The 13,707-nt window shown below is 45.4% G+C and overlaps 1 protein-coding gene across 10 annotated transcripts in view; it reads left to right on the top strand.

Moving 5' to 3' along the window:
* Nucleotides 1–13,707, top strand: part of LOC135055432 (microtubule-associated protein tau-like) — a 151,291-nt gene that overhangs the window by 43,943 nt on the left and 93,641 nt on the right. The window contains exon 1 of one of the 10 annotated variants that reach the window (XM_063959489.1): nucleotides 7,796–7,936. The exons of the other annotated variants lie outside the window; for them this stretch is intronic. The gene's annotated coding sequence lies outside the window, so the exon portion shown is untranslated. Of the gene's footprint in view, nucleotides 1–7,795; nucleotides 7,937–13,707 lie in introns of those variants that run through there. 10 annotated transcript variants of the gene reach the window in all.

Raw genomic sequence — 13,707 nt, 5'->3', positions numbered from 1 at the left:
ATATTATGCAGGAAGGGAGCCGATCCTCATCAGCCCCAGTGAAGATTCGTGGTGGGCATGCCTTTATTGCGGCAGCCATTTCATTCACAGGAGTGCATGTGCCAAGTGTCCGTCCCGGCCTGCGCTGCCTGCTGTCTCCAAACTCCGGCTGCATAGAGCTCTCTGATAAAAGGGTCTATGCATTGCCGGGGATTGCGACTTCGGAGGGAGTAGTGATTTGGCCACAGGGTGGGCGGGGGGTTTGGGGGGATTAAGGGGGTTATTGTTTGCCCGGTGGTCGCTGCGTAGGGATGGTTTGCCTGGGGATACCCCTTAGTTGTCAGGCCGTGGGGGTTACGTGGGGGAGTAGGGGGAAGCTGCTCAGTAATGTGGCTGCAGTAGTCTGGCTCCTACACTTTCGTTCTGGCTCCCAGATTTTTGAAAAATTTGTCAAGTCCTGCACTAGCCACATTATTTCTGAAAAGTTATTTATATAGCACACAAATATTATGCAGCGCTTTGCAGAGAATATTTCATCTTATTGGCGGGTTAGTTATGTGTGTTTTATGCATCCCGAGGCAGAGCTTGGAGATGAGATGATGTCCAAGCACCACCGCTTCCTATTCAGTGAAATAAATGGGTGCTGGGTCGCATCAACCCTGCTTACCCGTTCACACTGCACACTGCTCCCCACCCAGGTTGAAATACTTTGTCGCTCGACCCGGGTTATTTCAACTGGCCCCTTACAGACTGTGCTGCAACTCAGGTTGTACACGTTCGCGTGTAATAATCCGGGTTATTGCTGGTGGTCTGAAAGGGGTATTAGTGAGGCCCAGCATAACGTAACAAGGTTTCAAACATTATATTCTTATTCTTATTGCTGACAACAGTTATTATAATTTTGAATTTTAACATTTTGTTTTATATATGTGAATGTGTTCCTTTTGGCACACTCCTGTTATTGATCATTCTTTTCTCTATTACAAGCTCTTCTGAATCACACATGTATTCCTTAGACAGTGTAGGCAGGGTTTTCCAGGTTGCAGTGTGACAGAAGGCTTCAGCTAATTACTGTGAAGCCACATGGCCAGTGAAAAGATCTAGAAGGGGTTATATATGAGGCCTTGTTGCCTCTGGATGTCCCATAATCAATCATGGATGCAGAGGCGTCACTAGGGTGGGTGTCACCCGGTATGGTAACTCATGGTGTCACCCCATAGACCTCCTTCCATATCACACCACACGGAACCCTTAGTAATGTTTTTGTACTAGTTTTACTTATAAATCACAAGGAGGGCTTTGGTGCAGCTCTGGTGAGGTCCACCATTTGAAATCTGCCGCGGACCGGCAGCCAATAGGAAGCGGCCACTTCTGATTTACTGCCGGTTCCAGAGCTCCAATAGGCGCTTGAACAGCGTGGAATTGGAATGGCGGCTGCAGTGGCGGGGGTCTTCAGCGCTCGAAGTGCTGGTATGCCATACCAGTGTATACTGGCCCACTTCAAGCACATATTTAATTAACTGACAGTGTATAATATTTTAGATCTGTAAATACTAACTTATTATCAAACTATCCACACTCAGCTGGCAGCACATTTTCACCCCACAATCGCTGTGCTTATTTCTAGGGCACTGTGTCACTCCCCCACCCTTGCACACTTTAAACCAATGTGTCACCCCATGCCCCCCCATCAACCCCAAACGCTGTGTCATCCAACCCTCTCCTTCCAATTCATGACTGCCTGTTGTGACCCAGCAAATCTGACATGCTTACCTGACCCATGAACCAGGTGCAGCTGTGCCCCTTCAGTGTCTGTGGTGAGTTGGCCTTCTGTGGTCTCCCGTCATCGATGCTGATAGGCATGGGTACAGGTATACCGCCCATCCCTCTCCGCAATGTCTGGGTCAGCCTGCCTCTTTATGTTTAGCAAACAGCTCTCCTCCCAGTGCTAACCCCTGCCCTGATGCTATTGGCTCCCAAACTTCCCGCTCCGCCCACACACTATCCCTCCCCCAGAACAGAGCTCACTTGTGCTTTGCCGTCTACTGCGCGGCGCCGCAGCGCCAGATCAACTGAAGTCAGGGGGACCTAGCAAAGCAGGGCCGGAGAGCACCTCTCCAGCTCGCCGCTTCCCTGCTTTGCGCCGGGCCTGGTAAGCAGTACGGACGGACCCAGCCGCGGCGGAGTGTTGCAGGCGGGGATGTGTGACTTTGAATCAGCAGGGGTGCGATCGTAACTGCAGTGCCAGGGACCTGAACCAAGCACTGCAGTTACGATCGCACCCCTGCTGATTCAAAGTCACACATCCCCGCCGCGGCTGGGTCTGTCTGACAGTGACAGCGGGTAGAAGTGGGTGTGAACAGTGCCGCGGACATGTGTCTCGCCTCTCAGATTAATGGAGGGGGGTGAGATGCGAGTGTGCGGCTCTATTTGGTGTCACCCCATTGAAGGGTTACACCCGGGTGCGGGCCGCACCCCACGCACCCCCCTCATGACGCCACTGCATGGATGACCTGGAAAGGCTTGGTATGAAGAGGCATATACTGTACTCCACCTTAGCTTTGTAGGAATAGGGAACATATTGCATCTATGCAAGTACTCCAAGGCAGGAAAACCACCAAAGTCAGTTTTCAGGAAGTGGGGGGAGCTAGGGTAGGAAGAAGAGTCCCATGAGAAATGGAAGGTAATCGGACTGTTTTGTTTGTAGGCAATTGAGTCTTATTGCTGGGAGATATTCTGACAGATGAGCAAGAGAATCTCCATCACAAAATTCTCATGGGTTCCTATACCAGGGTTTCTGTACCAGAAACACTGCAAAGGAGGCCAGTAAGTGTTAAGCCTTTAAAGGTACTGGATCTACTCAGTGAGATGAATTTGAAGCAGTCCATTGTCAAGTGCAGAGTAACGGTGAAGTATGTCAGGTGAGAGTGAGTGCAAGTCACCCAGCCAAAGTGTGAGAAAGCTTTCCAGAGACTCATGAAGTGTTTAATCCAGATGCTTGTGCTGGTTTATGCAAATCCAGACAAACCTTATGCGCTGCTACTTGATGTTACCTTTAAATAACTGAAGGTTAATGCAGTAACAGGGCCATGATGATGGCCTCATACCGGATTCTAACACCAGACACTGTATGACTCACCTGATACAATCTGTCCAGTGGAAAAAATTCACATTATTGCCAATGAGGTAGTAGACTATTTTTAACAGATTCCATGCCAACCTGTAGAAGGCAAAATGCAAGATGCATATGTCCTGGCCAACTACAACTACAAAGCTTGGCATACTGGGTATAGATGGCATCTCTGTTGAGAAGTAGATTGAAGTTCCTGTTCCAGAAGTTAGTTTAATGTGTGTGTGAGCATGGGGATAGAGTAACATTATGCTTTATATAAAAAGCGCACCATATCACACAGTGCTATATGGAGGAGAACATGACACAAACAGATAACATAAAGTTACATGAAACAATCAAAATGTGCTTACAATTGAAGAGGTGTGGGAAACACTTGATACATAAGGTAGTGAAATAGCAATTGTCAGAGTCTAGCTATTATCTTCTAGAAGATGCTAGATAAATGATAAGTAGAATCTGATTGGTTGCTGTGGGCAACATCTTTAGTTCTATAAACAGCACAATTTAGTAAATATACCCCCTGATCTCTTCTAGCATATCTTTCATGTATTTGTATTCAATAAAATCTGTGTTAAGGCTTACCTAGGTAACCACACAAACTCCAAAAATCCGACTATAGGGGACTTCACCTAATGGTACTTGGATGCTGCCAGGACTTATACGCAGGATTACAGGAGTCAATGTAGAAACCTTGTGAGCACAAGGAATGGGCTGAAGTGGGAAAACAGGCTGAAGTATAGCAGAGACAGGTAACTAATCCAGATGCAAGTTGGAAGGCAGTAGCTGAGACCAAGGTCAGGTATCAGGCAGACTGAATAACCAGGTACTGAAACAGGAAGGTCAGACTATCAAAACATGCACAGGTCTGTGATGAGACTTGGTGCAGGCTGAAATATCCAAGAACCAGGGACAATGTGCAGGATATTCTTACTGCCAGAATTTCCACAAGACAAGCAGCAGCAGGGCAGGTATACTTCCTGCAGGGCAGAAACTATAACTGCCTTTTATTATTATTATTATTATTATCCTTTATTTATATGGCGCCACAAGGGTTCCGCAGCGCCCAATTACAGAGTACATAAACAAATAATCAAAACAGGAAAATTGTGACTTACAGTTGAAGACAATATAGGACAAGTACAGGGTAACTAAGCATAACTACATCAGCAGATGACACTGGAATAAGTATCAGGTGGCAGTAGACTGCTGGATGTGGTACAGTTGAAGATTATTAAAGTAAGAAAAGAATAAGCACATGAGGGAAGAGGGCCCTACTTGTGAGAGCTTACATTCTAAAGCAGTCTGAAGCCCTTTGCCTAGTGCACACGCGCGGCGGGTGTACTGCGCATGCGCACCCAATCAGTTGCAAAAGCATCTCACTGGTGCGATCGTCTCTGCCTGATTGACAGACAAAGGCGGTCGCGGGAGGGGGCGTGCCGTTGAACGCCGTTGGTGGGGTGCGGTCCGGACAATGTATGCATGTCCGGACCGTTGCAGGGGCAGGTCGCGGTGGCTGTGTGATGTGGGTGCGAAAGCATCACCACCAATGATGCTTTCGCACCCGTGCGCGGGGGTGAGGGGGGCAGGGCCTGACATGCAGGACGGACTAGCCCTGTGCTGGGCGTCCCCCTGCATTTCAGAGAAACTGATCATAGATGTGCTAAATTTAGCACATGTACGATCAGGTCTGAATCACTCCCACAATACGGTATCGGTTGAGAAGAAAAGGGATCAAGAGTCACTATTTCATGTGATATAAAGGTAGGCAGATACATTTCCAAGGCAATTGGCAAGGCTGCAAAGAAAGAGGAACCTACCAGAACCTGGGGCCAGTCAGTAAGCCAGAAAAGAGACAAGCCCCCTGTAATGAGTTAAACTGCAGTTGGGTGGCTGGACATAGGGCGTAATTCAGACCTGATCGCTCGGTAGGGTTTTTTTGCAGTCCAGCGTTTGCATAGTCGTCGCCCACCGGGGAGTGTATTTTAGCTGTGCAAGTGTGCGATCGCATGTGCAGCCGAGCGGTACAGAAAGAGTTACTGCAGTTTTTGAGTACCTCAGGACTTACTCAGCCGCTGCGATCACTTCAGCCTGTCCGGGGCCGGAATTGACGTCAGGAACCCTCCCTGCAAACGCTTGGGAATGCCTGCGTTTTTCTAACCACTCCCTGAAAGCGGTCAGTTGACACCCACAAACGCCTTCTTCCTGTCAATCTCGTTGCGAATGGATTCTTCGCACAAACCCATCATTGTACCCATGTGACGCGCCTGCACATTGCGTTGCATACGCATGCGCAGTTCTGACCTGATCGCAACGCTGCAAAAACGCTAGCGAGCGATCAGGTCTGAATTACCCCCATAGTGAGAAAGCAGGCAGTGCTGCTGCAGCAGTGCTGCTGCCGTAGAAGCTTGGTTGCCTAAGCAACCATCAGGCAGTGCAGTCGGTGTGTCACTGCGTCCCAAATTGTGAGCCACTGAGGTGGCTCCTAACAATCTGGAAGAGTTCTGCTTTCAAGTGGGTCCATTTTATAGCATCATAAGAGTTCCTAAAACTAAATTATGCATTCAATATCTAGATATTGCACTAGGTTTGAATGTATTTTAATTGACACATTTTTGTAGGTAGATAGAATTCCTTTTTAGAATATACTTTGAGTTTCTATATTTATATATAATACTTGTATTTTGGAAACATAATTTTCTGGGTCTCTAGCTACTGTGCAGGTTTTTTTTCTTAAACTGTATCTTCCCATCTCTTGCCCATTATTCCTCCTCTTTCCCTAATCTTCCTCTTATTTTCTTCCTTTTCCACTTTTTCCCCCCATTTCCCCATATTCCTCCAATCTCTCTCTGTTCCTCCCGCCTTCCCTTATTCTTCTCCCCTATTCCTCCCAGCTCCCCCTATGCTTCCCTCTATTTTTCTTCCGTCTCTCATATTCCTCCCATCTCACTATTTACTTCTCCCCATTCCATCCGTCTTCCTCTATTCCTCTTACTATACCTTCCGTCTCCCCCTATTCCTCCCATCTTCCACAATTCTTCCCTCCTTTTTCTCCCATCTCCCTCTATTCCTCCTGTCTCACCCTTTTCTTCTCCCCATTCCAACCGTCTTTCTCTGTTCCTCCTCTTATTCCTTCCACCTCCCCTCATTCCTTGCTCCTTCACCCCTATTCCCCCTTTGCTCTCTGTTTCTCCTGTCTCCCCCTATTAATCCCATCTCACCCTATTCTCTGCATTCATCCTATCTCCCTCTATTTCTCTCCCTATTCTTCCTGTCTCTTCCTATTCCTCCCATCTTGAAATCCTGCCCTGGGGTTCTGTGTTAGCATTTTCAACAATCTTGGGCTACTGCCCAGGGGTTCCTCATCAGGATTTTCAGCAATAATACCTAGGGCATTATCATACCGTACCTGGATGAGGTGAGCTTAGGAAGGAGAGGTCATTTAAGGCTTATTTGTGCTTTAAGAGCAGTTTAAGTCAATGTAAGAATTTTAGAGGTGTTTGGAGGCAGTCTATTGAAATTAACTCACAGTGGTTGAGGTACAGTGGGTACTTGGTCATAATCTTATTTCTGTCGGACTATTGCAACACTCCTCTCTGTAGTCTACCACTGGCTCCACTCCAGTCTATGGTGATTTTTTTTAGCTCATAGACCTTTCCTCCTGCTCCTGAGGTTAGACCTTTCCTCCTGCTCCTGAGGTTAGATCTCTCCTCCTGCTCCTGAGTTTAGACCTTTCCTCCTGCTCCTGAGGTGGTTAGCCTAACTGTCAGCCACTGTGCTAGCTCCCCACCACACACAAAAAAAGTCCCTACATCTCTTCCTTAACCTTCAGGTACTCCCCCAAATGTAGCATCTTTACTTCCGCTCTCATTACCTCTTCTCACTCGTGCTTACAGGATTTCTCTTGGGGTTCACGTATTCTCTGGATCTCCCTTTTCCATGCAACCAGGCAATTGCAGAGTCTCTAAACATTTTTAGGCTCTCTGAGAAGCATATGACAGACCCTCATCATAACTTGCTCCACTTACCTCTCACACCAGAATCCCATAGACAGTATTTTCTGTCAGCCAGCATGTTCACTCATTTTGTGTTTGGTTCTTCTAGATCAGGGACGGGGAACCTTCGGCCCTCCAGCTTTTGTTGAACTACACATACCAGCATGCCTTGCTACAGTTTTGCTATTTGGCCATGCTAAAACTGTGGTAGGGCATGCTGGGATGTGCACTTCAACAACAGCTGGAGGGCCGAAGGTTCCCCATCCCTGTTCTAGATTATAAACTCTTTGAGCACAGTCCTAATTATTTATAAATAAATATAATAATGCCTCATCTTCTACACACAGCATCCTGCAGCACGTGTAACTATAACAATATGGGGCCACAAATAGGTTTCTTTTTTGGTACTTCTGGTAGCAAGATGGAAAAACACAGGACACTAAGGAGCTCAAAAAATATCTGCCATGATTTTCAGGTGACATCAGTTTGTCACAAGTCCTCTCCATCACATCTGCACCCCCTGGTCTAGTGATATAATGCAGCATATCTCAGTGGCAGGCTGTGTTTTGCTCCTATGAAAGGGACAATTTGGTAGGCCTGCTTGTAAAGCTTGAAACCCCCCCAGCTCTACAGTTATTAATAGATGAGACACAGGAAGGATTGATGTAACCCAAGCTGCTCCTCTGCCGGCTCATGTAACTCACATATGACACACAGAAAACACAGTCCAGTGTATGTGGCTTTCTATGCAAGAGCAAGTGGGAAGTTACCTGGTGTTTACTCATCCAAAGCAGAAGGGGTTATTATAGAAAGAAAGACTGGCAGCATATAGGTAAGGACATTTTAGGCTGTTATCCATCTCTCTGTCTGGTCCTAATAAAAAAAGTGCAAACTCACTACATGGTGTGATGTCCCTTTGAGACTAACAGGAAAATACCAATACATTAATGTATGTCATTTTTAAATCTGTATTGAATGTTTGAAACATCAGATTTTTTTTTATTTCAAAGCACACATTTAGCATCCAATTTCTCTTGTACAGTATGTAAACTTTTCTTTGTATGTGCTTTTTTCACATAGGTATACTCTTATATAACATAGGTATACTCTTATATAGCATAGGTATACTTTTATATAACATAGGTATACTTTTATATAACATAGGTATACTTTTAGAACACATTGGTATACTCTTCATATAACATGGGCTCAAACCTTTTCTAACAGCACATTATATGATTTGTACTGTACCAAGTTTTTCCAGGCTTCATAAGTCTTTACAGTTCCATGTCTTTCCAGGTCTCACAAATCTAGATGTGCCCAGCCATTTATTCTTCATATACACTCCTTTTATCCAAAAAGAATTTTACGCTATCTTTTGTCACTTACATTTTATAATGTAGTTCACTAAGTGGCCTTAGGGGCAACTCTGAGTTAGCATGAGATAAATTAGGATAAATAACTCTTTTCAAGTTTAGCTGATGTTTCAAGTCTGCCAATTACAATGTAAGCAGAAATCATTATGATCAGATTTGAACAGCAATTTGTGTGATTATATTTTAAAATTAACAATGGTGGTCATTCCGAGTTGTTCGCTCGTTGCCGATTTTCGCTATTGTATGCAGAGCGCATGCGCTAAGTTATTTAACACAAAACTTAGTAGATTTGCTGGTGTTCGTGCGGCTATTTTCAGTCGCACTGCTGATCGGTGAATGATTGACAGGTTTCTGGGTGGTAACTGAGCGTTTTCCGGGAGTGTGCTAAAAAACGCAGGTGTGTCAGGGAAAAACGCGGGAGTGTCTGGAGAAACGGGGGAGTGGCTGGCCGAACGCAGGGCGCGTTTGTGACGTCAAACCAGGAACTAAACGGACCGAGCTGATCGCAATCTAGGAGTAGGTCTGGAGCTACACAGAAACTGCAAGAAAATATTTAGTAGCAGTTCTGCTGATCTTTCGTTCGCTATTCTGCTAAGCTAAGATACGCTCCCAGAGGGCGGCGGCCTAGTGTATGCAATGCTGCTAAAAGCAGCTAGCGAGCGAACAACTCGGAATGACCACCATTATACTTACAGCAGTTGGTAAATAAGAAAAGGGTTTTTTGTTAACCTCTAGCAGCTTACTACTTACCATTGTACCATTTCAGTTAATTCACTGGTATTCAATGGGCTGCAATTACTTACATTTCAATAAAAACTGTGAAAAATTGTGGTGTTGTAAATCTTTTTACTTGTAGTGTATACAGTCAGTTAGTATAAACTGCTAAGTCATGGAGGTGCTTTAAATGCCTGTGCCTAAAATCAGTAGCACCTAAAATTACTCCACACAGACACATTGGCCTGTAATCAACTCCCAAAGATGAGCGGTTGCAATGTTCAATCCTCCTACGGAACAGCAAAAGTGCAGGTTTTCCTCTGAACTTTTTTGTGATGAAAAAGCATGGAGAAGCATTGAGAAGTATGGAGAAGCATCAGCACCTCATGCCATCAGCACTAATTTATTTGCACCCCCCCCCCCCCCCCTCTTACCCTGTTACAAGGATACTGTATGCTGAACCAATATTCAGGCTCACACATGTAAGGGCTAAGTCGAAGTTGGAGAAACATCTGGGTTTTTTTTTTGCATAAGATATGCATTCTTGCACTGTGTATGGATAATGTAAAAAGTCTGCACAAGCCTGGATCCAGATTTTGGCTCTTTCTACACTTACAACTCCTTACACAGAATCAGGTAGGTTATGGACAGTCAAGCATCTACGAAAGTAGTGTGTTTAAGTTTTTGCAACTGAAGAAGACTTTGATGAAGATGCATATATACCTGTCAGGATGCATATTTCTTTCTGAGGCTGGTGTAGCGATCAGATGATGATGATGAACATCATCATCATCATCATCAGCAGCAGCAGCAGCACTGTCTAGCCATTTTTGATTGGGTGTTGTCAGATCGGCCTCTACAGCTGCCCTTAAAACATTAGTGTTCTGGCTATATTGTGTAAAGTCTATTCAAATTTTTAGCATATATAATTACATTTCATATTGAAATCATGTGACTATAGCATTTACTATTAAGTGTCCAGACATCATTCGCTCATGAGAATATGACACTACATTCATTCATTCATACATATATTCATTCTTTATTAAGAAACAGAGACTTGGGTCATAAACATTTGATGAAAAAGTTATTTATTTTCACAAACCACTGGTTAGTTACATAGATGCATCTATCATTGCTAGAAAGCTTTCCATTGCTGTTGAGTAAAGGTTCTTTTATTTACAAATAAAAGAATCTTACTCAAATCTAGTGCAGAGGTCTCCAGACTTTTCTGAATCACGGCGCTCTACAGTATCAGAATAAGTTTACACGGCACCTCTAGGCCAAAATTTTCTTAATGTGAAATTCAGACAAGCATATTAAGTAAATTGTGTTTCTATGTCATCCTATGTCAGTTATGCGGTAAGGGAGAGGATTCGCTCCTGTCTGTCCACATATTTTATGATGGGAAGCCACAGGAACTGGTTTTGCCTGTTGCATTGACCATCGTTGATTTTATTTGCTCCTGAACCAACAACCTAGCCCCAAGGCACCCTAGGGTGCCACGGCACTCGGTGCCTAATTCAGACCTGATCGCAGCAGCAAATTTGTTAGCTAATGGTCAAAACCATGGGGGTAATTCCAAGTTGATCGCAGCAGGAATTCTGTTAGCAATTGGGCAAAACCATGTGCACTGCAGGGGAGGCAGATATAACATGTGCAGAGAGAGTTAGATTTGGGTGTGGTGTGTTCAATCTGCAATCTAATTTGCAGTGTAAAAATAAAGCAGCCAGTATTTACCCTGCACAGAAACAAAATAACCCACCCAAATCTAACTCTCTCTGCAAATGTTATATCTGCCTCCCCTGCAGTGCACATGGTTTTGCCCAACTGCTAAAAAATTTCCTGCTGCGATCAACTTGGAATTACCCCCCATGTGCACTGCAGGGGGGCAGATATAACGTGCAGAGAGAGTTAGATTTGGGTGGGTTTATTTTGTTTCTGTGCAGAGTAAATACTGGCTGCTTTATTTTTACACTGCAATTTAGATTTCAGTTTGAACACACCACACCCAAGTCTACTCTCTCTGCACATGTTGCATCTGCCCCCCCTGCAGTGCACATGGGGGGTAATTCCAAGTTGATCGCAGCAGGACATTTTTTAGCAGTTGGGTAAAACCATGTGCACTGCAGGGGAGGCAGATGTAACATGTGCAGAGAGAGTTAGATTTGGGTGTGGTGTGTTCAATCTGCAATCTAAATTGCAGTGTAAAAATAAAGCAGCCAGTATTTACCCTGCACAGAAACAAAATAACCCACCCAAATCTAACTCTCTCTGCATAGTTATATCTGCCTCCCCTCCAGTGCACATGGTTTTGCCCAACTGCTAAAAAATTTCCTGCTGCGATCAACTTGGAATTACCCCCATGGTTTTGCCCAACTGCTAACAAATTTGCTGCTGCGATCAGGTCTGAATTAGGCCCTCGGTTTGGGAGCCACTGGCCTAGTGAGTTTACCTGCTGTTTTGTGACATGCTATTGAGATGATTTTTTTCTTTCAGCTGTAAAACACTAATTGTTTCTTTACACTATAAACCAAATGACAGCTTTTTTAGCACATAACACACACTGATGTAATAGGTTATGGTTTATGGTTTTGTCTTGTAAATGATTGCTGCTTTAAAAAACGGGCAGACTTGCACAAAATTCATGCACCCACCAGAACTCGGAGGCTGTTACATTTAGCCGCAGGTGTGGAAGATCTTCATGTGTCAGTATCAGTGTGAAATGCTTATAAAATATATCAATATACTCTTGTGGGTGTGAAGTACAAGTGTTTGTTATTTTCTTGGACTTTGCTTGAGAGGTCTCTCTAGGGCAGTGCCAATACGAAGTGCATTGTTAGTGTGGATTGGGTGAAAAATACAACTTACAGTGTAGAATGCGACAAGTATGTTATCAGTTATACCCCTTTTCCACTAGCTCAAAAAACACGGGTAAATGCACGGGGGCGCGCATTTACCCGTGTTTTTTGCAAGTGGAAAAGGGTAAACCCGGATCAAGTGACCCGTGAATCCTACCCGGCTATTTACCTGGGTAGGACACTGGAATGATCCGGGTAGGGTTGTAGTGTAAACGGGAGCCGTGTCGATGCGACACGGCTCCCATTTACACTGTATGGAAGGGCGGCGCTGGGAGATCATGTGATCTCCCTGCGCCGCCCCTGCCGCGTCACTAGAAACGTCACCAACCCGGCATATGCCGGGTTGTGACTGCTGATGGGAAAGGGGCCGAGCACGGGTCGCAGCAGCGGGCAGCTCCCGTGTCAGGCTCCCGGCTGCGACCCGTGCTCGTAAGTGGAAAAGGGGTATAACATAGCAATGGTGCTGTGTGACGACCCCGGGTTCATGTGTGCATTATTCTCGCCTTTTGCTATCTCTGCCTTGAGAAAGGCAGCGTTTAAAGCTCTGCACTGCGCCCCGAGGTCACTACCGAGTTCCCAAGATCACACAGTAAGAACGCAATAGCAAGGTACAACGGTACCTTTATTTTCATACACACTAATTATACAGGAAAATCCGTAACACACTTTGTACAATATATACAGGTAGCATTAATAATGATTACGATTAAGATTATATCACAGAAAGAACCACACACAGCAACAACTCCTGCCCCTACACACTAGCCACCTCAGGGAATACTTGCGTTTGGCGACTCCTTGCGGATACTGGTTTGCTGATCCCGGCCGCATGGCCTGATGGTCCTCTACCATGCAGAGGTAGGGTGTGCTGACCAGTCACCCGGCTCCAGCCGGCACACCAGTCACACACCTGGGACAGCTCCCGATGGAGCTAACGCTTAACTGTGTAGACTGGACCCTCTCCACAAAGCCAGGTGTACACACAAACAGGCTGACAGGATCTCTCGACTCCTGGCAACAGCCTGCGTTTCCTTAGTCAGAATGCCCCTCCAAACTCTCTGCAGGCCTTTTTGAAACCTCCTAAACTCCCATGCTGCCTTGCTCACCTGGTGATGCGGCAGGGTGCCCTGATTGGAGGGATTTTCAATCCTAATATTTAAACGTGTCCAGTGACACCAGGTGGCCCCCTGTGGCTTTGGAGTCACTAAGTCTACTGGAAGGCCATCCAGAACAATGGGCACTAATTATGGAGATAAGAAGGTTGGCTGCCCTCTGGCCATAACCTGAGTGGAAGTTAACCCCGTATAGTCATTTGTGATGTCACAGCCTCCTCAGCTAAGTGATGCTTCCTGTGAAGGGGGGCTGTGACAGAGGGGTTGGGGGGGGGGGGGGGGGGTCAGCCCTGCACTTTTGGTACATCACATAGCCAGATGTCCTTGACCGTTTACCTGGCTGGGCACCCACCTGACACCAAGCACTTACCTCCATTAGTGCAATACAATACAATACAATCACACATAATACATTTCATAGGCATTGTGTAGGGAGCAAATCAGGGCTAGAAAGATATTCACTGAGAATCACAACCATATAAAGAAAAGGGACAATTACCTAAATACATATGTCCACTGCATACAGTAGTATGGGGTATA

The sequence above is a fragment of the Pseudophryne corroboree genome, chromosome 3, assembly GCF_028390025.1.
Source record: "Pseudophryne corroboree isolate aPseCor3 chromosome 3, aPseCor3.hap2, whole genome shotgun sequence".
NCBI lineage: Eukaryota > Metazoa > Chordata > Amphibia > Anura > Myobatrachidae > Pseudophryne > Pseudophryne corroboree.
Note: the sequence above shows the minus strand (reverse complement) of the source record. Positions and strands in the feature narration are given on the sequence as shown.